Raw genomic sequence first — 26,174 nt, 5'->3', positions numbered from 1 at the left:
GATGCAGCACGGTTTGCATACAAGTCTATAGCTTAGAATATAGAATACAATTACTGCTAAACATAGGAAGGTACAGTTTCCTATATTTGGTCCATCTGAAGTGAAAAAGATTGAAAAATTGAAGACTGATATGTCTGAGTTAAATCCACAGCCTAGACCTGCACAGTTTGAAGCTTTGAATGAGTGGGACTATGTAGCAAATGAAAGAGTGCATACGAAAATGTTGCTAGGACAGATTGGTAATGATGTCAAATATTGGATGGATGTGAGGCTGTGTTTGCGGAAGAAAGTATAGCGATAGGAAGTGTTAGAAACTAGTAATCGCGCGCTTTAGACAAGATGGCGGCCGCTCGTTTGGCCGTGTGAGCTGGCGTTCCTCCCCACGGCGATTTCACCCGGGTTTCGTTAGTATCCCAAGCGGTTCCCCATGTAGTAGCTCTCCGTGTAAGAAAAGGGAAAACCCTGGGGAGCCATTCTACAAAGGTTAATGGACTGATGGACTGACATGCAAAGAGTAATTGCCTGGACAGCGGGTTTCGGTTTCGGCAGAGGTCAGTGAGTCCCTTGACCACTTACCTGGTGTATGCTCCCTGTCCCGCAGCGTGTTCACGGAGGCATCGCCATGGCGCCAAAGGTCATCTCCAAGGCGGCAGCTGCAGCAAGAGCGCGGTCGGCGGCGGCTGCAGCCGCAGTGTCCTCGAATGGAAGAGAGGCAGGGAGCGATGCAGGGTGCGCTTCTAAGGCAGATCAAAGCGGCGATAAAATAGTGGATCTGCTCGTAATGGCCCAAATACGAAAAACAGCAGCGTGAAGACAGTACCTGCAATATTTAATCAGGTAAACTCCAAACCTAAAATTTGTGTGGGAGTCATTAGTCGAACCCCAGCGCGCGTAATGAAAAGCTTAGAGGGGCCGTCCATACCTTTGATGTCCGCTGCAGTCGGCGTTGGCAATGAGGTTAGTGTGCCCCCCCCCCTCAGTGAAAATCATAAAGACTTTGTGGTATCTGGGCAGGGGCTTTTGGCTCAAACTGATTGAAGTGAAAGCTCCAGTACTGCTGTGGATGGACCTGTGAATTGCATTGTGGGAGACGAAGTTCAAGGTGATGCCGAAGTGCCTGGGGCTATATGTTCTTCTGCTTCTTGCATATTAGTCGGCAATTCTAGTACTATCCAGGCTACTGATATTCCCAGTCAGCTGTTAAAGGAGCTTGAAGCCGAGGCATTTTTCTCTCTTTCTGAGCATACGGGGTCATCATTGGAAGGGGACGAGCCTAACCCTGATTGGACTGACGATGGCAGTGAAAATGGGGATTGGCAGCAGAATGGTATATTGAACAGTGGCCTGGCTCCTCAGTACCCCAGGACAGTTCGTAAAGGGGCAGCTCAGGAAGGGCAGGCCCTGATGAGAGAGGACCCAGAGATACGTGGGTTTACGCTTATGGATCATTCATTAATTAATGGAGGTGATTTTGCTGACGGTGATGCAGTGGTAGCAACTACCAAGCAGTTACAAAAATCTGAATTGCCACCCTCTGAGATCACGCTGTCGCTTATATATCAAACGATGATGGTCCATCGAGAAGAAGCACGCCAAGAAAGTGCTCGCACCCAGGGGGTGTGTCGTAGAGTCCAGAATTCTGTCCGGAGAGTGGCAAAAACTTGTTCTGAAATTGCAGTTAGGATTACCGAAGCAGAGGAAAGGATTTCTAGTCTTGAAGACGCACTGGCTGCACAGAAGAGTGCAACTGATTTGATTGGGGCACAGAAGGAGGACATAATATGGAAATTGACTGATGTAGAAAATAGAATGAGAAGGAATAATCTCAGGATCTTAGGGGTGCCAGAAGGTTGTGAAGGGGACGATGTAAGACAATTTGTAGTGGATCTCTTTAAAGAGGCATTTCCGGTACAGTGGGACTGGCAGTTGGAGGTTCTTCGTGCCCATAGATTCCCCTTCAAACAACGGCAAAAGACTGGGGATAAACCCTGTGCGACCCTGATTTGTCTTAATAATTTTCTAGCAAGGGAAAAGCTATATGATTTAGCAAGGCCGGACAGAAAAAGGCATGGTGAGGGCTGCGATTTTTTTGTTCGGACAGATTTTTGTCCGGCCACAGTGGTACGGAGGTTGCAGCTCCGTCAGCTGATCGCTCCCTTTCAGGCGAAAGGGGCTCGGGCCTTTTTTCTTTTTCCCTCAAAGCTAAAAGTTATTCAGCAAGGGCAAACAAAATTATTTGTTTCTGAAATTCAGGCAAAAGAATTCCTTTCTTCAATCTAAAAAGAAAAAGGTGTCTTTTTCTTCGGTTCATTGGGGATTGCCGCCTTTAGGATGACTAACCTTTTTTTAGGGTTAAGAGGGGGGTGGGGGGCTGAGTGGCAGGCTTTAGCAGATAAGCGCTTAATAATGCACATGGCTTTTTTCCTTCAGAATTTCTGTTTTGGATGTGCGTTTCTATTTCTATTTTTGTTCAATGATTCTGCCCTTAGTCTTCCTTCTCTGTCTTTATGGATCTATTGATAGGGTGAAGGAACCTGTGGGGATGTGGGACTCCAGCTCTTTCCATCACAAGGACATCAGTCCTGTTGCCGCTTAAGGGTGTTGTAAGGGTTGGGGTTGCGAATGGGGGGTGGGGTGTGTGGGGGGGTGGGATGGGGTTGGTGCAGGGGGGTGTGAGGCAGGGTTAAGATTTAGAAGGCTTAAGAACCATACTGTAGAATTGGTATTAAAGTATTGTCAAATGAATATATGCCCATTTTTTTGTACTTTGAAAAGGCTGGGGATGGCACAATTCAGGTTGATTTTCGGATACTCAGATGGGGCAGGATAAACGTACAATAGGTACATGGAATGTATGTGGCCTTAATGACGCTAAGAAGCGAGCTCTGTTTTCTAGAATTTTACATATTATGCAGTTTGACATATTATGTATACAGGAAACGCATATACCATGGGCGAGGCGGGAGTGTCTTAAGCTTCCGGGTTTTGAGGTAGTAGTATGTTCTAAACAGTCTTCAATGACTAGAGGAGTGGAGTGGCCATACTTATGAAGCAGGGTGTGGGGTAATGCAAAAGGACTCTGGGAGATCGAATGGGCAGGTGGGCTATTGCTGAATTCTCTATTGGTGGTAAATTATTTACGGTTTGCACTGTCTATGGCTCGAACTTAGACAATCCTGAGGTGGTCAAGTACTTAAATGTTGAATTGGCAGCCTGGCCCATTACACTTTTACTTTGTGGGGACATGAATATTAATACTCTAAGTGACTTTAACCTTGCGAAAGACTTAGGGGCAGATGTATCAAGTGTTTTACATGTCGCAAATGCTGCGAATCGCAATTTCGCAGCGTTTGCGGAATCAAAAAGTGCAATTGGCATGTATCAAAGAATTCGCAGCGCATAATAAGAATTCGCATTTTTGCGAATTCTTAGTGTGCGACAAGTATTAATTCGCAGAATAAATAGCGATTTCCAACTTTGCATGTCCCTAAGTTTGCGAAAATCGCAATTAACAAATCGCAAAATAAGAAATCGCAGCAGTATGTAAGAAAAAATCGCAAATAGCGAATTCTCAAAAATCGCATTTTAAGAAATTGCTATTAACACCAAGTAGAAGCAGGTGGTAAAAAAAAATTATAAAAAGGCTCCCAGAATGCATCCTCTGACTTTTCAAAATGGCGGGACTTTACCTGATTGCCAGGAGGCTGCACATCCAAGCTCTTGCCCAGAGAAGACAAAGACAGGAGAGAATCTTCAGAATACGCATTACGCTCTTTCAGCAGACTCAGGAGGAGATCTATGAAAAATACAGGCTACATCCTCACACCATTCATGACCTGATAAATGAATTGGAACCTTTTTTGGCACATCCAACAGGCAGAACACAATCAATACCAACACATGTACTGGTATTGTGCTCACTGCACCTTTTGGCTTCTGGCTCTTTTCAAAATGTAATTGCAGAGGTTAGTGGAGTGTCACAGAGTGCCCTATCACGTTTCTTTCATGTGTTCCTGGACGCAATGCTAAGGAGCCTACAACATCATATATATTTCTCCAATACACACCAAGCCATACAGGAAACAAAGTTGGATTTCTATCAAATTGCAAGAATTCCACATGTGATTGGATGCATTGATGGAACCCATATTGCCTTCACTCCACCTGCAGCCATTGAATATGTATTCCGTAATAGAAAAAGCTACCACTCGCTAAACATCCAGATCATATGCAATGCCAAGAACATTATCAATGACATTGTAGCCAAGTTTCCAGGGAGTACACATGACTCTTTCATCTTCAGACATAGCGCAATTCATAGACGTCTTAGTGCTGGTCAGTTTGGAGATGGATACCTGCTAGGTGAGTAACACTCATACAAACATCCATCCATCCATCCAAATGAAATGGAACATACAGTTACTTTATTCCCTCTTACTTGCAGGTGATAGTGCCTACGCAGTGCGTGATTTCATACTTGAATCCTGCAAATGCAAGTGAAAGACGGTACAAGAGGGCACACCGGTCCACACGTGGGGTAATTGAACGTACATTTGGAATTTTGAAAAGCCGTTTCAGATGCATACACAAAAGTGGCGGTGCATTGCAATACAAACCAGAGACATGTTGCAAAATTGTGACAGCATGTGCAATGCTGCACAACATGGCAATTCGCAAAGGCACATAAATTGAAGTGAGTGACTCTGACTCATCTGATGATGATGAAAACCCTCCCCCAAGAATGGCAGTGGCAGGCGTAGGAGCCATGGCTGGCCGTCAAAGAAGGACAGAGATAACACAAAATTATTTTTAGGTAAGAATAAAGTGAACTCAAAATCAAGTTTGCAATTGTTCTTTTAATTCACAACATACAAACTGTAGCACTATCTGTTTGAAACATTTCTTAGATTTTGTGTTAAATGAAATATCCAAACGTGGAAAAGAAAAGAAAAAATATTTCTCAATGCATTTCTGCTGCATGGGTCATTATTCATAGTCATTTTTTGCGTTGGCGGCTGGAAGCATGTTGCTCCTGTGCAGGCATGGGCTCTTGCTCATGTCCGGTAGTGGAACGCCTTCCACTTCTTCGTTGGACCATTATGTTAGTTGGCGTAGGGTTACTACTACTCCTACTGGAGTTGTCCTCACTTTCTCCTGTGCATAGGAGAGCGCTTGCACCTGAGTTGGTGGTTTGCATGCTTTCCAAGACCAATGTCATTTTGTCCTCACTCTTTGCCATTTCCGGTGTGCAGTCACTTAATTCTCGCTGCATGTTGATGCTGCGCCTTGTAAAATTGATTGTGACTGCACAAAGCCTGTTGATGGCCTTGGTGTATGTATGCATTCTGTCATGCGCAGCCTTTGCAGCCCTGTTACGTGCTTTTTCTGTTTTAAGCAGTGTCAGGCAGAGTTTGTCGATTGAAGCAGCCATGCCTTCCTGATTTTTGTTTGATTTCAGAAGCTGTCTATTTATTGATCGCAGTGCCTTGGGTTGCAGGTGCTGCACCTGAAGCATGTCCTGCTCAAGACCTGCGAACATTGTGCATCCTTCACTTTCTCCTCTGTTGCTAACACATGCCTCCAGACGGAATGAGCGTGCCCTCCTCGGAGTTTGGGATTGCTGTTGTGAGTCCTGTGAGGACACTGTAACTGTCTCATGGGGGACTGATTCAACCTCAGAATTTTCTTCCACTCCCATTGGTTCCAGAGGTGCAACACGTCTGCGCTTCCTGTTTATGTTCAAATTGGGGACATGGGCATCAGTGACTTCATCCTCATTTTCAGACGTCACATGAGGAGGTGAATTTTCTAAGACATTTTCTGACGCAGATTCTCTTGTCTGTTCTGTGGATGTAGAGTGTGAAATATGAACTTGTGTTTCTTTACAATTAAATGATTTCATTGCAGACTACAAATTGTACTACACTGCCTCAGCATGCCAAAGTACTACTTGGTAAAATTACATGTGTTACTATGATGATGAGTGTTACAATCTCTATAGGACTACAACTCCCATCATGCATTGCTCAATTCTGGTTTCACAGTGTAAGTGGATTACAATTTATCTGACTATGAGTTTCTGCACAGCACACACACACATTCATTACACACATACATGGAAGCAATTTGCATTCATCTTACCTTGTGTAGTTGCTGTGGGTTCAGAGCTGTTAATGGTAGCCACTCCACTCACACTCTCAGGTAACAGGGTGGTTTCTATCAGTTCTTCATGGGGTGTTGGTTGGTCCACAGCAGAAGTTCCACCACCTGTTTTGTTTGCCTCTTTTATTCTTTCAGCAAGTCTCTCCTTAGATCTGAGTCTCATGTTGTACCACCTTTTTTTAATTTCATCAATCGAGCGAGTGGTGACTCCAACAGAGTTAACTTTTTCCTGAATCTCCAGCCAGATTTTCCTTTTCCTGAAGTCCGGCACTTTCAGTGCTTTTTTGCCAAACAGGTCCTCATGGTTACACACCATTTCTTCAATAAGCACTTCTTGCTCCTTTTCTGAAAACTTCTGCTTTCTTTTCCTCTTTTCCAAAGACAAATCCTCCTGTGCCTTCTGTGCCTCCATTGCTCTCCAAACAGGTCTGCACTGCCTCAGCACACTCTTCCAACTGCCACTGGGTGTGGCTCAGTGTAGCAGGTGCAAGCAATCACTGGAACTTCCTGGTTTTGATGTCATCAGGCTGTTCCTGCATTGCAGGTTTCCCGTTTTTGCGATTTCTTAAATAGCGAATTTCGCAATTTTGGAAATCGCAAATATTTCGCTAAAAATTCTGCGAATTTTATGGAATCGCACATTTCTCGCATAATTCTTCATACATCCCATTTTGCGATTCCGAAATTGCGATTCGCTAAAAAGCGCAATTTCGGAATCGCTAAATGGAATCTTGATACATATGCCCCTTAAATTACAGGCTCTACTTCAAGAACATGGTGTTATAGATTTATGGTTTCTACATAATAATTTGGAAGATGGCTTCACGTATTATTCGATCCCTCATAATAAAAATGATAGGTTAGACTATGTTTTTCTTTCTGAGCAAGTGGCAGCTGTCTCCTCTATTTCTTGTCCTCCCCGGATCCTTTCGGATTATAATATACTGATTGCTGAATGTCCTTGGCCTCGAACTAGGAGACCCCCTAGGGTGTGGACATTTGAAAGGAAATTATTATTAGAAGAGGCTTATAGTGTACACATTAAAAAATGGTTAGTTGAATTTTTAAACATTAATAGGGGCTCTGCAACAGACCAGATAGTTTGGGATACTATGAAAGCCGGTTTACGGGGGGAGACTAAAAGCTTTTCTTCTTATAGGTGGAAGACAGAGCAAGAGCGAATTAAGAGACGTATAAAAGAGTTAAGGGATGCGGAAATAGAACTTGCTTTAAAAATCAAGCATGGGCATGATATACAGTCTAGTCAACAGAAGGTAGCAATTTTGAAAGCCAGGCTGTTGGAGTCTTTTGAGCAGGATCTGGACGCGAAGTACTTACAATATCGTACAGAGATGTTCGAGTTCGGGTAGAATTCTGGTAGGGTTCTTGCCAAAAGACTCCACCAGCGAAGTATACAAACTCGGTTATAAAAATTCAAGACCAAAGTGGGATAGTATATGATACTCAGGAGGGTGTTAATGAAGTGTTCTTGAATTACTACACTACCTTATATAGGGAGGATATCTCTAGACCGGATATAGAAACACTAGTGGAGGACTATTTAGCAGGTATTGATACTTCTAAACTTCCTCAGGAGCAGTGTGAATTTTTGGCAGCCCCTATTCAATGGGATGAGGTGGAGCTCGCGGTAAAATCTTTAGCGAATGGTAAGGCCTGGGGCCCCGATGCAGTTCCACTCGAGTTCTATAAGGCATTATTAGGTGAGATCCGGCAGGATTTGCTTGAGGTACTTAGAGCGGCTCAGAGGGGCATAGTGCCCGAATCATGGCAAGATACTATCATAGTGCTGTTTAAAAAAAAGGGCAAACCTGAGCTGCTTCCATCGTCCTTTCGACCGATTTCACTATTAAATAGTGATTCTAAAATTTACTCAAAAATTATGGCAGCCAGGTTAGCTCAAGTGATTACCCCTTTGGTCTCCTTGAAACAGCACGGATTTATTCCTGGTCGGGACACTGCGGATCATGTCAGGCGTATTATTGCGCTATTGGATTGGGCACATGTTACGGCCTCTCCCCTTGGGGTGATCCTGTTGGAAGCCGAGAAGGCGCTCGACAGGGTCTCCTGGGGGTTCTTGTGGGCCGTACTTAGGTGGAAGAGATTTCCTGTAGAATTTATACAGGCGATTTGTGCGATGTATTCCTTTCCAAAAGCTGCACTTCGTATTTATGGTCAACAGACTAGCTCTTTTTCCATCAGTCGGGTCACGCGGCAAGGGTGTCCTTGTTCACCCTTGCTGTTTGCCCTCTATATCGACCCATTTCTCAGTAAAATGGACGGCAATCAGGGTATAGTACCGATAAGAGCTGGCAATAACTTGTATAATGTTTTAGCTTATGCAGATGATATAGTTGCTATAACATCTGACGTTCCATCTGCGTTCAGTGCTCTTAAGGACTTAGCTGGGCAATTTGGGGTAGTCTCGGGGTATAAGTTAAATGTGTCAAAAACACAGGTGGTTCAGACCCCCGATATGCCTTTATCAGATGCACCAGTGGTCACAGAAGCTATGTATCTAGGGGTACGCATAACTGCTACAGTTGATACTATTCCAGATTTAAATATTCTTCCGATGATAGAAGCGGTAAACACTAAATTAGAGCGACTTGATCACTTGCATCTTTCCCTATATGGACGTTGTAGTGTACTTAAAATGTTAATACTCCCTACGTTTTTATATTTATTTAGGACTATTCCCTTATTATTTTCTTAAAATAGTTTGATTGAGGCAGATAGGGTCTGCTATAGGTTTTTGTGGGGGTATAGGCGCTCGCGCAGGGCAGCTAAGTGGATGTGCCTTCCACGTGATCGGGGGGGGCTGGTCTGTTCCAAATCTGTTTTTTTATTAATGGGCAGCGATGATGCAATCAATGGGAATGTTAACACTTGGACATAAAGCGGTGGTTCCAATTTGTAATCGTCCTACCATTTTTGAGATTGGTCTAGGGTCTGCGGCTAGAGGCATTCTGGTGGAGGTCTTGGAGCCTAGCTATTATAAAAGAACTAGACTTAAGGTCATCATTGCTGCATTTACAATTTGGCAGAAAATAAGGCGGAAATTAGCTATCCCAAATCTTAATATATATACAGCCAGATTCATCAAGCTAAATTGCGCTCGCAAAGGGCCAGATTCTGAGAATCTGGCCCTTTGCGAGTGCAATTTTTGCATTTGGGATCCATCATCCCAAATGCAAAATTCGCTAATAAAGAATTCGCACATTTGCGAGGAATTGCATTTAAGGAATCTCTATTTGAGATTCCTTAAATGCAATTCATGAACCATTTTAAAATAGCGAAATCGCAATTTTGGGCCGCTATTTACCGCGAGGTCAAACCTCGTGGTAAATTGCGAAAACTTAGAAAAATGCATTTAAATGCATTTTTCTAAGTTGCATGTTACACACACACATGTCCTTTGGACATGTGTGTGCGCAACACCAATGTAGATTACATTTCAGGGGTGCTACAGGGTGTCCTTTGGACACCCTGGCACCCTTGAAATCGCAATCTGATTTGCGATTAGCTAATTGCTAATCGCAAATAAGGAATGACTCCCGATTCATTCCTATGGGTCTCTAGGCCCATAGGAATGAATGGAGAGTCATTCCTTATTTGTGATTAGCAATTAGCTAATCGCAAATAAGGAATCAGTGGGAATCGCAAATTCAATTGCGATTCCTACATGAATCCCGTTTTGCGAGTCCTTAATAGCGAATCCTTAAAATTCGCTATAAAGGACTCGCAATACCTTACCTTGATGAATCTGGCCGATAGTCCTTTTAAAGCCGCTAGGCTTTTGCCGGGTATTTTTCAGGACCAAACTATGCATAGATGGCAAATGCAGGGGATTCGGGTGTTAGGAGATCTGGTCGGGGAAGGAACAGTGTTATCTTATATTGATTTAAAGGACAATTTTCAGTTATTATCACAGGATTTTTTAAAATATTTACAGATTCAAAGTTTTTTTTTACAAACAATTGAAGGTCATACCTGGCATGCTAGATAAAGTACCTATTTTTGAATGGATTCAAAAAAGAAGCAGAATAGGGATGCTTTATCAGTAAATATTGTCGGTTCTTCCTGATGATCTGTCAGTTCAAAGTGTTAAATGGGAAGGTAGGCTTGGTAAGACAGGCATTGACTTAACACCAGTGTTAGAGCTTGCCAGCGAGGTCATTGTGTTGGGAACACTTAGAACTCAAAGTTATATGGCAATGCTGGATTTGTATTACATACCTGCAAAAATTACAAAATGGGGTAGTAGAAAGGGAGAGTCTTGTGCACGGTGTGGGCTTTTTGCGGCTGACGCAATCCATGTTTTATTCTTGTCCTTCCCTTACTAGTTTCTTAGAAGATATTGAGCTTTTTATCAATACTACACTCAAGATTAGCTGCACTCTGACCCCAGCTTTGGTGATACTTGGGGTAGATGTTTGTAATAATGAAGAAGGAAGGAATACGCAATATGAATCTGCCTTTATGTTCATAGCTATGTCACAGGTCCGGTTGTGTATAACGTCTCAATGGCTGTCCTCTGAAGCTCCTACGTTCTCGAATTGGCGAGCTAGATTGCTAGCTATTCATAGGCTCGAATGTTCAGTCTTTACTTGTAAAGGGGTGAGGAGGAGACAAATGGCATTAAAGATTTGGGAGCCGGTAGCAGAATGGATTAACTGAAATATTATGTTTTTGGTGAATGTGCCTTTCCTGGCCTGTTTATTTGACCATAGATTCTCGGCTATTTTTGTTTGCTGTTTCCAATATAAATGAATTTGTAATGTAATGTATGTTGTAAAGTATGTAAATCTAATTTTCCTTATTTTGTCTTAATGCCAATTCTGCATTGTAATGACAGTTTGTTTACTGATGTGAGACCAACTCTATATAATGAGCCTCTTGTGCAAGCAGAGATGGAAGAGCTAGGGGCAGGAGAGCCGCGCATCAGGGAAGAGGAGTGTAGATGGATGGTCAGAAATAAAGCTTAGGAGGCTTTTCTAATTTGCGTATGATTGCTTTTAATTATTACATTTGAGTTACACATGACTGTCTTGGTTCCCAGGCGACTGGTACACTGAGAATCATAACACATAGTACTTCCCTCGGTTAAGGCCCCCATTCTGTATAAGTCTTTTGCTTCGGTAATGTCTTCTTCAGTATTCTCCTCTTCTTCTTAGATCCAGTGGGATGGTGCCACCGACACCCAAGGAACAATAGAAGAATGCCGTGGTAAGTGTTTTATGAAAATTAGTATGCCAAGTATTTCTAAAAGTAGTACTATATTCCCTTTGTCCACCCTGAATTTCTCTTGATTGTCTTAAATTCTTTGAGTGTGACGTCCTGTGATCAACAGTGCACAACTATGTCTTCATTCTTAGTTCGCCTTCAAATACACCACCCCTTTCCCTTTTGGGTAACTTTTCCTCTGTCACTCACTGTTTCAGGATTTCCAACACTTGGTTCCCCTTTTACCCTCACCGGGTGAATAGGCTCAAACGTGTTAACAGGAAAAGGGAGAAAAATAAACAAGAATCAGCTAACAAACAAAAACAAACCACACTTTTACTCCATATTTGGTATAACAGAGCTGTTTTTCTCCATGTCTCTATGCGCCCTTTTCTACTGTTGGCTTCTCCCTCCACCTCCTCTTCCTATGTGTGGCAGCCCTTTGTTCATGTTGGATGTTTTGCCCATCCCTGCTCTTGTCCCTCCGTTCTTCCTAACCCTTGTCCCTTTTCAATTTCAAGGTCTCTCTGACTGACTTGAGCACCCACCCTGGGATCCTCATTTGGGCTACAAGGAAAGTGAGTGTACCGGTCCTCAGCCTCCTCACAAGGAGGCAGTGCATAGTTTATCTTCACAAAGTGAGAAGAGTAGAGTGATTAAAATCAGTACTTTCAATCTTAGAGGCAATTTGGAATTAATGGGAAAAACAGAAATTTTTATGAATAAGATTTCATGGTAACATTTTGTATCTAGGTGTTACTAAGGGTGCTATCAGATGACTGCAGCTAGTTCAAAATGCTGCCTCAAGAATGCTTCTAAAGCTGGCAAAATTATTATTATTATTATTATTATACATTCTGGGAAATGTTTGGAAATTAATATTTTCGGAATGTTTACAGCTGTACTGTTAGAGCTTTGCTGATTTACGGCTTTTATATTAAGTACATGTGCCTAAACAGTTTCATTTAAACATCAGCATTGAAAGATATGCTATTGCATTAAAAATAAATAAATAAAATCGGTAAAATAAAGTAGGGTATATGTTGGTGTACTGAAGTACAAGAGCAGGTGCCTGCCCATGCCCCTTCCACCTCAAAAGAAAAACCACTAGTAACAATATACCCTTTAAATCTTTCCATCCAGTTACCATGATATTATTTATGTGGCTAAAGAATTTACAGAGATGTGATGATTCTATGGCCCTGCCAGCTGCTCAAGTTGACCAGTCGGGTAGCTTTAGTTCTAATTAGCTGTTCTAATTCATATTTTGGATATCAACAGAACACATTCTTGAATTGACAACATGTAAACCAGAGAGGGTTTATACCTTGCACATAGGACGGCTGTCACAAGGAGGCGATTTAGAGATAGTGTACAAAAAGGAGAGGGTTGGTGGTCACACTGAGCTTGTGTAGGGAAGGATACTCCAAAGAGTCAGGAGCAGGTGTAGTAGCTGTCCCTAATTTTTTTTTATTATTAGCATTTTCAAAGACATACAATGCCTAACATATAAAACAACATGCTGACCATAGTACTGCAACATCCATAATCCAGTATATTGCAATTTATCAATGTCGCCGTAAGATGTCCCCTGACATAGTATAGCTATTATGCACAGTTAATCAACTTGGTACGTATATAGGTAGCCAACCAGGTATTTCCAGTAGTCTCTGGATTTGGAGCCAGTGGGCAATTCCTCCTCATATGTTTGCAGGGCGTCCTTGCAGTATGTCATATCCTGAACCCACTGTTTAATTTTGGGAGCTTTACTACTACCCCAACAGAGCGATATTCTGCGTTTAGCTAGAAGCAAAGCAATGATGTAGAATTTGCGGTTAGTAGCGCACACACCCGGAACAATACCCAACAAACAAGTACGAATAGTACACACAAGGTTAATCTCCAACATAACACTCAGCATTGCGACAATTTTTACCCAATACTCATGTATTGCTGCACAGTACCATGCTAAATGTATAAAAATCAGCCGTATCGGCCTTACAGCGTTGACACTGTGCATAGGCCGTATTTATACAGCCGTGCCGGGGTATAGTAGGTGTGATGCAGGTACTTATAGTGCACCATGCGTAGGTTTCCATTGGGTGTTAGCATACCCGTGAGTGAACAAGTTACAGTCCATTCCGCCTCCGTTAGTGGGTCGTCTAATACCTCATTCCACCTACTTAACGCTTTATGTGTGGTGCCAGCTATATCTGCTTGCAATGTGGTATAAAGTTTAGGGACCATGTTTGTGTCGCGAGGTTCGGTAAGAATCAGCTGTAGCGCCAACAATTGTAGTGGCTCCACAGGATACGACGGGTACAATTTATTGAACGCACCCTGCAGTCTGTAATATGTAAAGCGAAACAGCAGTGTCTGGTTGCTAATGTATGCTAGTTCATTGGGTGTTCGAAAAGTGCCATCCTAGTACAGTTCCCCCATAGTATCAATTACCACCGGTTTCAACAGACTCATGCCTACCTCTTCTTGGGTAACTGAAAGTTCTGGGTGATGGTGTAACGGCATATAGCGGGAGTTTATGTGCCAGTGTACCCATCTTGCGCCATGCTGCATTTGTCGCATCTATAGTGTTGATATCACGACTATATAATGGAGGTCAACGATGTGGTATGACAGCAGTCAGTGGTACTGGTAGTGCATCCCCTTCCTCAATGGCCACGTGAGTTAGATAGGGAACTGGGTGATACCAATAATGCGCGTATTGCACTTGCGCACATAGATAATACAAAAGAACTTTAAAGCCTACGCATGAATAAGGTAATGTAATGTGCCCATATTAGTCGATTTACCATTGCAGATAGCCTGTGAAACACCGCTGTTGGGGGAGTAATAGGGATATTACTAAAAAGGTACAGAAATGTAGGTAAAATGACCATCTTGACAATGGCCAGCCGATCAGCCAACGTTAAGGGTAATTGAATCCAGCGTCCTATTTTATCCTCCATGATACTAATCACCCTGCCATAGTTTGTGCAAATCACTACTTCTGGGTCCCGATGATACCACACCCCTAAGTATTTAACAGGTTCTGTTTGCCATTCTAGCGGGAACTCAGTTGGGTGTGGATGTGTTGTGTCCGTCAATGGTATGATGAGAGATTTGGACCAATTAATTTGAAGACCATATTGACGTCCGAATTTAATATATTCTCTGAGTAGGGGCGCTAAATGAGTCTGAATCCCGCACGTAAAGCATCATATCGTCCGCATATAGTGATGTATGCAGTGGCCTCAGCGGGAATTGACATGCAGAGTAGTGATGCTTTTGTTGGATCTTACAGGCAAGCGGTTCAAGGGCTATCACAAACAACAAGGGGGACAGAGGGCATTCCTGCTTTGTACCCCTTGCAATTGGAATGGCTTCAGAGATGTAGTTATTAACCTTAATACGTGCTGTAGGCGCAGTGTATAGAATCTTCACCCATTGTAAGAAAATGGGCGGAAAACCCATCCGCCATAGAACAGTGTGTAGATATGACCATTCAATAGAATCAAATGCTTTTGCAGCATCTAATAGGACTGCAACTGCCTTTGTATTGGGGGTGAAATAATGTGATAATGCGAATAGTGTTCTGGTGTTGTGATTTGTCGCTCGAGAAAGTATTAAACCAGATTGATCCGGTAAGATGAGATTAGTCATCAGTGGTTGTAGTCGAACAGCAAGGATTTTGGCCAAGATCTTTGTATCTACGTTAATTAGGGACAATGGTCGATATGATTCGCAACACTCTGGGTCCTGGTTGGGCTTTAAAAGGGCGATTAGAATGGCTTCTCTCAAGGTGGGTGGTAATATTTGCTGGTCATGGGCATCACCATACATCTGAACCAAATGGGGTGCTAACTGGTCTACGAATGCTTTATAAAATTCACAAGAGAAGCCATCAGGGCCTGGTGCTTTAACGTTTGGAAGCGATTTGATAATTTCAGTTACCTCTTCCACTGTTATTGGCATGAACAAGTAATTTCTTTGTGTCCCCAAGAGCCATGCTATTGTCACATCTTCTAGATATTCCATGACTTCAGAGGGCTGAGCAGTGGGTTGTGACATATATAGTTCACTATATGTTCTCATAAATTCGCGCAGTATTCCCCGTGCGTCATGCAACAACTCCCCATTGGCATATTTGACTGCTAGAACCGTTTGTGGTGGACGACTCATACAAATTTTGTAAGCTAATACCCTACCAGGTCGGCCCCCCTCTCCATAGGACCTTGCCATCTGTTGTTTCGAGATATATTTAAGTTCATCCTCTGCGAATGTCTGGGATTCGGATATTACAACCCTTATGTTGCCCAATATTTTGGCGTCTTGTGCGCGCTCGTATTCACGCTCCAGGTTGTAGAGTGTGGCCTTGCGTGTGCTGAGTTGCCTACGTATGTCCTTTAATATACCTACATTAGTGCTTATACATACACCCCTAATGGTAGCCTTAAAGGCTTCCCAGAGTATGCCAGAGTCCTCAGTGGAGGGTTCATTTAATGCAAAATACTCAGTGATGGCCTGACTGTTAGTTTCAGTATACATCTGATCTAATAATGCTTGCGCATTGTATCTCCAGGTATAGGGGGGCGGTACATAATGTGGCACTATTATGGACAGCAATACAGGATTATGAGCCGGTAATGTTTTGGGTAGATGACATATATTTTGTGTCCAAAGCCCTACATTTTTGGTGCCCAACGAGTAGTCTATACGAGACCAACTATTCTGCACCGCCGAAGAATGTGTAGCTTCCGTACGCCCCGGATTACGCGCTCTCCAAATGTCATGAAGGTGTGATTCAGTCATAATGTCCTGCAACATTCCACTGCCTTCCGGTGTGGTTCTGTTGTAGTTCCTGATCTGTCCAGATTGTCATTCAGTGCAACATTGAAATCACCCCCCCAAAGTACAGTCATGTCAGCCAGGTCATTGATTTTACGCCATAGTGTATGGTAAAACTCTGGGTCGTCTATATTGGGGCCATAGACATTGATCAATGCCAACCACTGCCCCCTTAGTTTCCCCGTGATAATAATATAGTGCCCCATGTCATCTGTGATGGTATTGTCTACATGAAATTGCGTCCCTTTTTTGACCAAAATCATTACCCCCCTAGCGTATGAAGAGTATGACGAACTGTACATGGACTCTGCCCATCTATGCCCAATGTTACTTTTGCAAGAAGGTGCAAGGTGTGTTTCCTGGAGGAGGGCAATATCGATATGGTGCCTGTCAAAGTACGTAAATATTTGACACATTTTTTCGGGTTGCTAAGTCCCCTGACATTCCAGGTGATCAAATTTAAATGTAATGGGCGTAATTTAGCAGTAGCCATACTTAGTTATTAACATATAGCATGATATATTGCTCTTCACATAATTTGTGCATATAGCGTTCCATAATAGAAGTCCAGCAACATTAAATAGTGTGGTGTGAATCTGGATATCCGCGATGTTTCTCAAGTACCACAGTCTGCACAACATTTCCCAACCTGTTCCCTCCCGCCCCCCCACCCACTTCAGCATCCCAGCCATGCTAAAGCTATACCCTTACTTGAAATAACAGTGTAACGGAAACCTTTCTTGGGGAACTCTCGCCTAGGGGGTCCGCCAGGTGCACACAACTACATCCATTGTAGTGGATGTGGTCAGGTATACATTAGTAACGGAGACCGAATAGTACCGGAACATAACCAACATTGCATAACTTGTACATACAATAATCATAGTTGAGTAGCGTATGAAATTAGGTAGCACAGGTTCCCCCTGCCCAAGTCATACATCATAACAAAACAATCGACGTGAGGGCCTGTAAGGAGGATAATTGCAAAAAGGCTATATCCAACTCCACCCGCTAGTTGATACCAATAGAGCAGCAATAGAATTCTGAGTGCACTGTTCTACCCCTAGTATCTATACATTCCCACCCACTGCAAAGGGCTTGCGTTTAATGCATCATGGTCCAATTGTATACCAACTCCTGTCTACAGATATCAGTAAATAGAGTTCACTGCCATTGATTCATCGAAACTCGGCGTCCATGGTCACCTCTTGTAACAGGACAATATATGCGTAGTTCATACATTACCACCTTGTGTCGACCGTGTTGCCAAACGCTATCCGCCAGTAGCTATTCAGACACTAGTCTGCCGTCTGCCATGCATCTACATTGGTCCGTTTGGGGAATAGACAGCGTGCCCACCCGGCCTCAATATCCCATGAGCAGCCAGCTACTACTAGTTCAATGCACATCATAGGCGGCATGAGTATTCCGGTGCCGCTGTAAGTTGCCATGGGTGAAAAAATACAATTTCCAGCAATCCATATTAAGAATAACACACGGATTATCTGATGTCCAAATCCAATTCACTCTGAATCCTGCTGTTGCTCAGTTCGCTGTTGCTCTTTACGCTTGCTGGCTATTTTCTTAAGGAAATCATGTGCCGCCTTTGGTGTCTGGAGGATGGTAGAGCGACGATCCCATGTTACCTTCAGCCGGGCTGGGTAGAGCATTGCATATTCAATACCTAAGTCACTAAGTTTCTTTTTTACAGGGTTGAAGTCCTTTCGTGCTAATTGGACTGACATGGTAAAATCCGGGTAGAATGCTAACGTGTTGCCCTGGTAGTTGACGTGCTGTTTCTCTCTCGCCATCCTCAATACTATGTCACGATCCCTATAGTAGAGGATACGGGCGACAATAGGTCTCGGACCGGCGCCCGGTGGTGGTCTTGGAGCCAAGGATCTATGCGCACGCTTCACTATCAGGACCGATGAAAAGTTATTGGCGCCAAATACCTCACTAAGCATGTCCTCTACATAGGTCTCCATCCGCCCGGTATTTGTGGACTCAGGGACCCCTGTAATTCTGATGTTATTACAACGGGACCTGGATTCCAAATCCTCCGCCTTGTTTTTAATGACCTACAGTATTTTTGTCATGTCTGCGCACTTACTCGTGATAGCATGTGATTCGTCCTCGACTGCAGTTATCCGATTCTCTGCCTCATCTAGACGTTCACCATGTTTGTCTAATTTGGCCGACATGTTGTCAACCCGCTGAGCAAGGGAGTCTAGCTTCCCATTGATGTCTTGCAGACTGCGCTGTATGGCTTGCAGAACATTTTCAAAGGCGTTGCCTGGCACAGTCTTGGTTTCCAATTCAGTGTCGGAGTGCGCAGTTGCGCCCTTGGTCTGTCGTTTCGTTTCAAATTACAATTTTGATTGTTGTCTATCTGGCTTGCCCATTGCTATATTTGACAATACCGCCAACGGGTAAGTATAATGATGTATATGATGTCCGAACTAGTGGGGCGTGCCGTGGGTAGGTCGCACCTCGGAGTAGTTCAGGCTCAGTCTAGACCCCGCCGCCAGTCCAATAGCACCAACTCCACAGCACAAAGCACAATTAGCCAGTAGAAATAATGGGAGACAGTACACGTTATTGTATTTTCACTGGTCTGTTCAGTCGCTTCATGGATTTCCAACAGTTACACTGCACACGCCACCTCAACTTGCCTGCACAGCAGAGGTACCGCCATCTTCACTGCAAACGCACCAGGCTGGCATGGCGTTTCAACTTTGCAGAGCATAACACATTAAGCGCAGCTGGGATGAACATTGCGATGTTTCACACGACATGGGCTTCATGTGCTATATCACACTAGTGGTAGAGAGCGCGGTATCTTGCACAGCTCCGAAAATACCTGTGTGCACATGGTAGCATGCAGCAATATGAGCGATTGTTGCCAAGCCTCGTAGCCAGATTGCCTCTCCACAGCGTACCGCCGTCTGATTCTTATGCGCGTTAACACCGCAATCTGTGTCGGCAGTGACAACACGCCTATGCTGTTGGTGCTATATAGCCAAATGCGAGCGGCAGGCTGACCTGTATTTTAATAAAAGTTCTGCTACTTACACACAGTTAGGCGCTAGGGAGCTTAGTAAAGAGTGTCCTCCGTCATACCTCCGTTTCTGTGGTCCGCCATTTTGTATGTATATACCATGCAGCCCACTGATTTACCTTAGGATGTGTTCGCCAACGTATATGGGGCATTCCAGTGGGGGCTACATCCATCCAATGTTCTGGGTGAACTAGTTGTAGGCACAATCTACCGCATCTCATGGGCTGTGGTGCAGTAACGCGGTCCACTCACGCTCCGAGCCGCCGCAACTTCAAGGTGTCGCCATCTTGCACGCTCCGGACCGCACCAGCCGTCGATCTTTCAAAGCCGATTTTCCGGCTTCAGCAGCGAGTTACAGTTCCGCCGTTGCAGTCTTAGTGGGGACTGGTCGTTCCGATTAATAGAAAAGTCGACAGAATTCCATTTTATGTCTGCACCGAGTGTTTTATGGCCAGTAATTGAACCTGACCAGCGGAGCCGACTCACGAGGCAGCCATCCCGCAGTGCGCCCTCTAGCGCCCCGTCCCCGCTGTCCCTTCATTATTAAAGGGGTGTTCCTAAATCCATTGGAGTTGTCCTGATGAATTGAGGACAGCGGGCACCCTGTGCAGAAAAGTGGGGAAAACAACTCTTAATTTAAGGTCTTCTGAGCAGGTGCTGCCGACATCGTCCTTGCACCGGAAGTCCAAAAGTAAAGACTGACTGCCAGATGGTCACTCTCTAAAATCTAAAGAGACCGTCTGCTAAGACAGGCTACTGAACAGTAACCATGCAGGCAGGTTGTAGGGACAGGCTGCCATTTGCTCCCTCAGTGCAGCAACAGAGTGCAAAGACGTGGCACAGAACAGTGATCACAGAGCAGGCTGTAGAGACAGACTGTCAGATGGTCACTCTCTGCAGAGACAGACTGCTAAGCTTGGGCTGTAGAGGAAATGCTGAAGTCGGCTCTAGAAGATGGGCCACTGGGAAAAGCTGGAGAGACAGACTTTAGAGTACAGACAAGAGAGAGAGACTGAAGAGAATAGACCAGGGAGACAGTTGAGAGAGACAGACTAAAGAGAACAGACCAGGGAGACAGGCTGTAGATTACAGACCAGAGAACAGACATAGTCAAGAGAGCAAGCCAGATAGACTGAAGGAAGATCACAGAGACAGACTGCAGAGAACAGACCAGAGAGACAAACTGAAGAGAATAGACCACAGACAGGTTTCACACAATTGGCTGTAGAAACAGGCCACAAAATGTTCCAGAGTGACGAACAAACATTTGCAATACAGTAGGTCTCACATTTACGCAAGTTTAAGCTATTGGCATTGTAAATGACAAAGCCTTTTATTTATGTTTTAAAAACCAGACCAAAAATAAAAGGCATTATGATTTACAATGCTAATAGCTCAAACTTGCGTAATTGCGAGACCTATTGCATTGCAAATGCTTGTTGCTGTTGGGAATAGTCTGGAAGCATTGTGTCACTTCCCGTCCCATTTCTCACTGATGTAATAGTTTACCCCAGCGGTTCTAATAAGTAATCTTGTTCCACATTCAGCACAGGATTTTGGGGCGTTATTTGTTCATCCTATTTACTAACAAATGTGGGCTCCCTGCAGCTTTTTAAAGAACCCAATTTATGACATAGCACCTGACGAGTGAGGGTGAAAGGCTCCAAAGATACTGTAGATATGGAGAGAAAGCATACAGCTTTCTTGTCTTTTCGGTGGAGACATCATGTCCATCAGCAAAGACAATTCTAATAAGGATCAGACAGAGGTCATGACGTTGGTCTATTCTATAGTAGACTAATACCATATCACGAGTAGAGCATTGAAGAAAGGTGTTAAAAGTTTACTCCTTTTTCATTTGCAAATGGCTAATCAAAGGCATTTATATTTGACAAAACTCTGCCCACCTGATGACTTACTGTAGATCAGATACACAGCACTAGTTTATGCACCAGAATGTGAAAACCAGCACACCCATTGCTCTCATCACGACCAGCCCAGTTAATTGAACTATGTGCGATAAGTGCTATTTCGAAATCTCACAATTATGAGTTTTGTAGTACATATATTAGCAGGTAAAAATCTGCCAATAATCATCGGTAGAAAGTTACACCTATTAACCAGAACATGCAGATTTTGGTGCAGTAAGCACAAAGATCCTCATGCTATTCCTCAAAATCTTGGAATTGGATGGTATTTACTGCACCAGATAAATTCGGATTCTAAGAAGTCGGATTTTTTCAGGTGCAATAAATATAAAATCAATTTCTGTGCCACTCAGAATAAGGGCTCATGGCTAAACCTGATACGCGACAACAATGGTCCAAGGAGAGAGGCCAAGAGGAAGGACAAGATTTAACAAATTAATGTATCCTGAATTGTATATGTACAAACCAGACTCCTCAACCTAGAGGTAGGGTGTAAGGTATTACTTTCAACAATATGGAAGAGAAAATTAAATGATATCAGTACTTCTCACACACATAGAAGTCAATGCATTTGATTTTTTTTATATTTATGTGCAACTTGACAGTGTAATTCACATTATTTACATATGGTTGCTCCAGAGGGAGAGAAAAGGTGCTGAAAGAGAATGCTTGTGTGTGAAATTTCCCTTAGAAAACAAAAAAAGAGGAAAAGGACCTCATACATATATCATAGCTATTACAGGGAAGCCTCTCAGTTACATTTATTGGACATCATAACACATTCTCATTTAACCAGGATAATTGTTTAATTATAATTGTTCCTTTTATGGATGGGTAATCCAATCCAGGCTTTGTGAGAGTGTGTAGCACAGAGACATGGAGAGGTGAGTATGCCCACTACACCACAAGCATTCCTGATTTTTAAGAGGGAAGACACAATGGATCTCACAACTGTAGATGAAGTCTTCAGACTGCTCACACCACAGAGGGGTCTAAACTACCATAAATGCTGGGGGAGGGGAAGGGGGGGAGGGAGGTGGGTGGGTGGGTGTAGAAGGCCCCAGCAGCAATCTCCTTCTCCCTTTTTGTGGATCCTGGAAGTCTCTGGGACACTTTATGTCGCCTCCTAAAGCAACTGAACTACAGATCGGCCCTTAAGTGTGAAATTGCCCATGTGCGGTCAGTGACACCCGTTAATACCAGCTACGTGGTGCCAAAGGCTGTCTACATGAGCCCAGAGTCACGTAAAATCTACGAGGTGGGGCTAATGTTTGCCACGCATCAGTGGAGTCCGTGTCACTGGGAAAAAAAAACATAAGTACCGAACTCAACACAAAGTTCTACCGGAACCAAAAGGAACAATGCAAACATCATCCATGACACCATACTGCAGATTCAAGAAGAAACTAGACCTATTGCATTGCAAATGCTTGTTGGTTTTGTAGGCACATGGAGATTAAGTGATTTGCCCAGAATCACAGTATGTTGAACCGATGCCGGGACTCGAACCTGGTTCCCTAGTTCCAGTGTCGGCATCTCTGCCCCTTACGCCACACCCTCTCTCTGCCGTTGTGCCACGTTTAAAAGCCACATCTCCGTATGTAGGCTGCAGTGTCCCAGAACCCTCTGGAGTCTCCCCAAACTCATGCCCTGGTGCTGTCTCGTGGTTGCCCCTTCCTTTAAAGGGTGGCTGGCTGGCCGTGCCGTAGCTCGTTGGGACGCTGGGGCTGGGCCTGGACCCATAACTGGTATGCGCAGGATTCCAATGTGTGTGTGTCTTTTGGATATGTGATGCGGTGGCGCCCACAGAACAGGCCCCTGCTGAAGAGCCTGTGGCTTCCTATCTGTGCCGCATGTCTTGTGGAATTAATTTGAAAGGGATGCCCGCCGGTGGTAAAAGAATACTGATTGGGATATTTCAAGGAAGGGACACTGTCTCGAAGGTCCGCCTGCTACTTCGTGAGATGTTTGGGAACCACCAGAGTTCGTAAGGACATTGGAATCCTGGGCATACAAGTTATGGGTATTTGGAAACAAGCATTGTGTCCAGGAAATAAACTGTGAATGTTTAACAATATGGAACAACAGAGTGTTATTTGGGACGACATAGACAATATGATAGTATTAGCCCTAAATGGAATTGGTTTCTCTGAGATTGGATAATAATTTCGATTGAAATGTAGTCCCAAAAATATGAAGGAGATGTTCCTTTTAAAATCTGGGAAAACGGGGGGACTAAGTGGAGAAACAAGGTCAGTTGCAGTGCATTTTGGACATTGTAGTCTTTAAACAGCGCAAGTATGAACAAGCTGAAGAACTGAGGCAACATCGTGGGGCGCACTCCGGAAGTCAGGCAGCCTTCGTTGGGACGTGGGCGGGGCCTGCCAAAGAAACAGGAAGGAACCACCGGGGAGGACATCGGGGACCCTGGAGGCTCCATGCTGAAGTCCTGGCCCCATCAAAGGGACCAGGCGAAGAGCGAGGGCAGACTGCATGGTACCAGAGGCAACACGGGGCTCCCGAGTGGTGAGGAGAGCCCTGTGGCGTGCCAAGAGACGGCCAGGCAACCTGCAGACCGAGCCAGTGAGTGAGAGCTTGCAGGCTGCTAGAAGAAAAAAAGCACGTCACTCACTGGGCTTAAGGACATCCCGAGTTGAGCGTGCGCCTACAAAACAAAAGTGAAACTACAGGAGGCTTGCGAGGAAGGGGGACAGGAGATGTGCATGTCGCATTTACATTTCCAGTCCAGCATGAACGTGCCACTCTCCTGTCTCCCTTCTGAGGCAAGTCAGTATCAATAGATCTCGCTGGCGACAGCGCTTCGCGCTGTAGTCGCCAGGCGAGACCTAAAAAAGGCTACAGAGGGAAGGCACTAGAGTTAGGCTTCAGAGACAGGCATAGTAAGGGACAAACTGCAGAGGACAAATTAGAAACAGGTGTAAAAGATGGATCGCGGTTTCAAACAAAAGACACAGGCTGCAGAGGACAGAGCAGAGAGACACGTTTCATAGGACAGGCAGGAGCCTCATCCATCAATTTACCATTTCATTCATCCATCCTTTTACTTACTGATCCATCCACCCTGCAATCCATCTATCTTTTCACCCTTTCCTTCATCAACATATCCATCGTCCATCCACCATCCCTATCATCCATCCTTTCACTCATTCATCCATCTAGGAAGCCACACTTAAACTCATACTCACTCATCTATCTACCCTTTCACCCACACATCCATCCTTTCACTCACTCACCCGTACACGTTAATTATAGGCCTTTGTCTGCCGAGCTGCAGACATAGGAGGCTCATCAAGAGCTCCACCTCCACTGTAGCTGCTAAAGCGAGTGGTTCATGATGCCCTTGGGGCCCAATTAATCCTTCCAGCTCCAAATAGATCATTCAAACTCATCCATCCACCCTTTCTTCCATTCATACATCCATCCTTTCGCTCATCCATCCATCCACCCTTTCACTCATCCCTCCATCAAGCCATCCTTTTGCATCTTTCACCCTTCCATCCTCCTTTCCACTCCTATCCATCAACCCATTCACTCATCCCTCCATCCATCCTTTTGTTCTTCCGTCTTTCACCCCATCCATCCTCCTTTTCACTCATATTCATTCTCCTTTTCACTCATATTCATCCTCCTTTTCACTCATCCATCCTCCCTTTCACTCATCCCCCCATCCACCATTTCACTCAACTATCCAACCATCAGTCTATCCATCCTTCCACCCATAAATCTATCCATCTTTCCACCCATCAATCCATCCATCCATCCTTCCACCCATCTATCCATCCGTCCACCCAGCCATCCATCCGTCCACCCAACCATCCACTCCATCAGCCATCCACCCATCCATCAGCCATTCATCCACTCTTTCTTTCATCCACCCTTTTATTCAACCATCCATCCTTTCACTCATCCATCCACTTTCACCCCATCTTTTCACTATTTCACTCATCCATCAATTCATTTACTCATCCATTCTTGCATTCATCCTTTTACTCATCCATCCACTTTCACCCTATCCATCAATTCCTTCACCCTTGCACTCATCCATCCATCCTTTCACTCATCCATTCTTACATACATCTTTTCACTCATTCATCCATCCATGTATATATCCATCCACCATTTCAGGTTAATTATGAACCTTTGTCTGGACCTGCAGAAAGAAGAGGCCTATTAAGAACTCCACAGCTGCTGTAGATGCTACAGCGGCGTGTTTAAGATGCCCCTGGTGCACACACCAAGTGAGAGGAGAGGCCCAGTGCAAGGAGAGAAATGAAGGTGCGCCTTAGGATTGCATCATTCCACATGGGCAAATTTATTAACTTTAATGTATGCCCTGGATGCGGTAAAATATGAGAGGCCAAGGGGAGCAGGTCAGGGTAGTCGGAGGGGGCAGCAGAGGGGGGTGGGGTGGGGTTAGCAAGTACAGGCACTGAGTGAAACGTACAGGCAAAGCAAAGTGCAAAGTAGGTTTGTGCAGGGGCTGTACGAGAAGGGAAAGCATGAGCTTTATCATAGGCCCCTGGAGGCGAGGGTGAGGAGGGATCTTGGGGCCGATTTGAGGCCCAAGAGTGAAGCACAGAATAAAAGGCAGGGGGGTCACAAGGTTAAAGTTAGAGCAGGAGCCATGAGGCCCTTGAGGCAGCCTCTTACATTTCAGTGATGTCTGTGTTCTGGAGCTGCATCTCGAAGAAAATGAAAGGGCCAGGGGAGGGCCTGGAAGCCCCACAAGAGCCTCGAGGAGAAAGCAAAAGACTGTCTACTTGTCCTTTGGACAAGTTAGAAATCAAAACCTCTTGCCCTTGTAAGAAATCTAGATGTCTCGGGCGTCGGGAGATAGGAATTCCCCACCCCTGAGCAGAGATTTTGGGAGTAAGGCAGACAGTCTTCTTTCTGTGGTTACGCGCAACAACTGT

The 26,174-nt window shown here is 44.3% G+C and overlaps 1 protein-coding gene across 2 annotated transcripts in view; it reads right to left on the bottom strand.

The window, feature by feature from the left end:
* ITGB1BP1 (integrin subunit beta 1 binding protein 1) overlaps nucleotides 1-26,174 on the bottom strand; it is a 381,224-nt gene that overhangs the window by 317,791 nt on the left and 37,259 nt on the right. The window lies entirely within an intron of this gene.

Source organism: Lissotriton helveticus, chromosome 6 (assembly GCF_964261635.1).
Source record: "Lissotriton helveticus chromosome 6, aLisHel1.1, whole genome shotgun sequence".
In the NCBI taxonomy this organism is placed as follows: Eukaryota; Metazoa; Chordata; class Amphibia; order Caudata; family Salamandridae; genus Lissotriton; species Lissotriton helveticus.
Note: the sequence above shows the minus strand (reverse complement) of the source record. Positions and strands in the feature narration are given on the sequence as shown.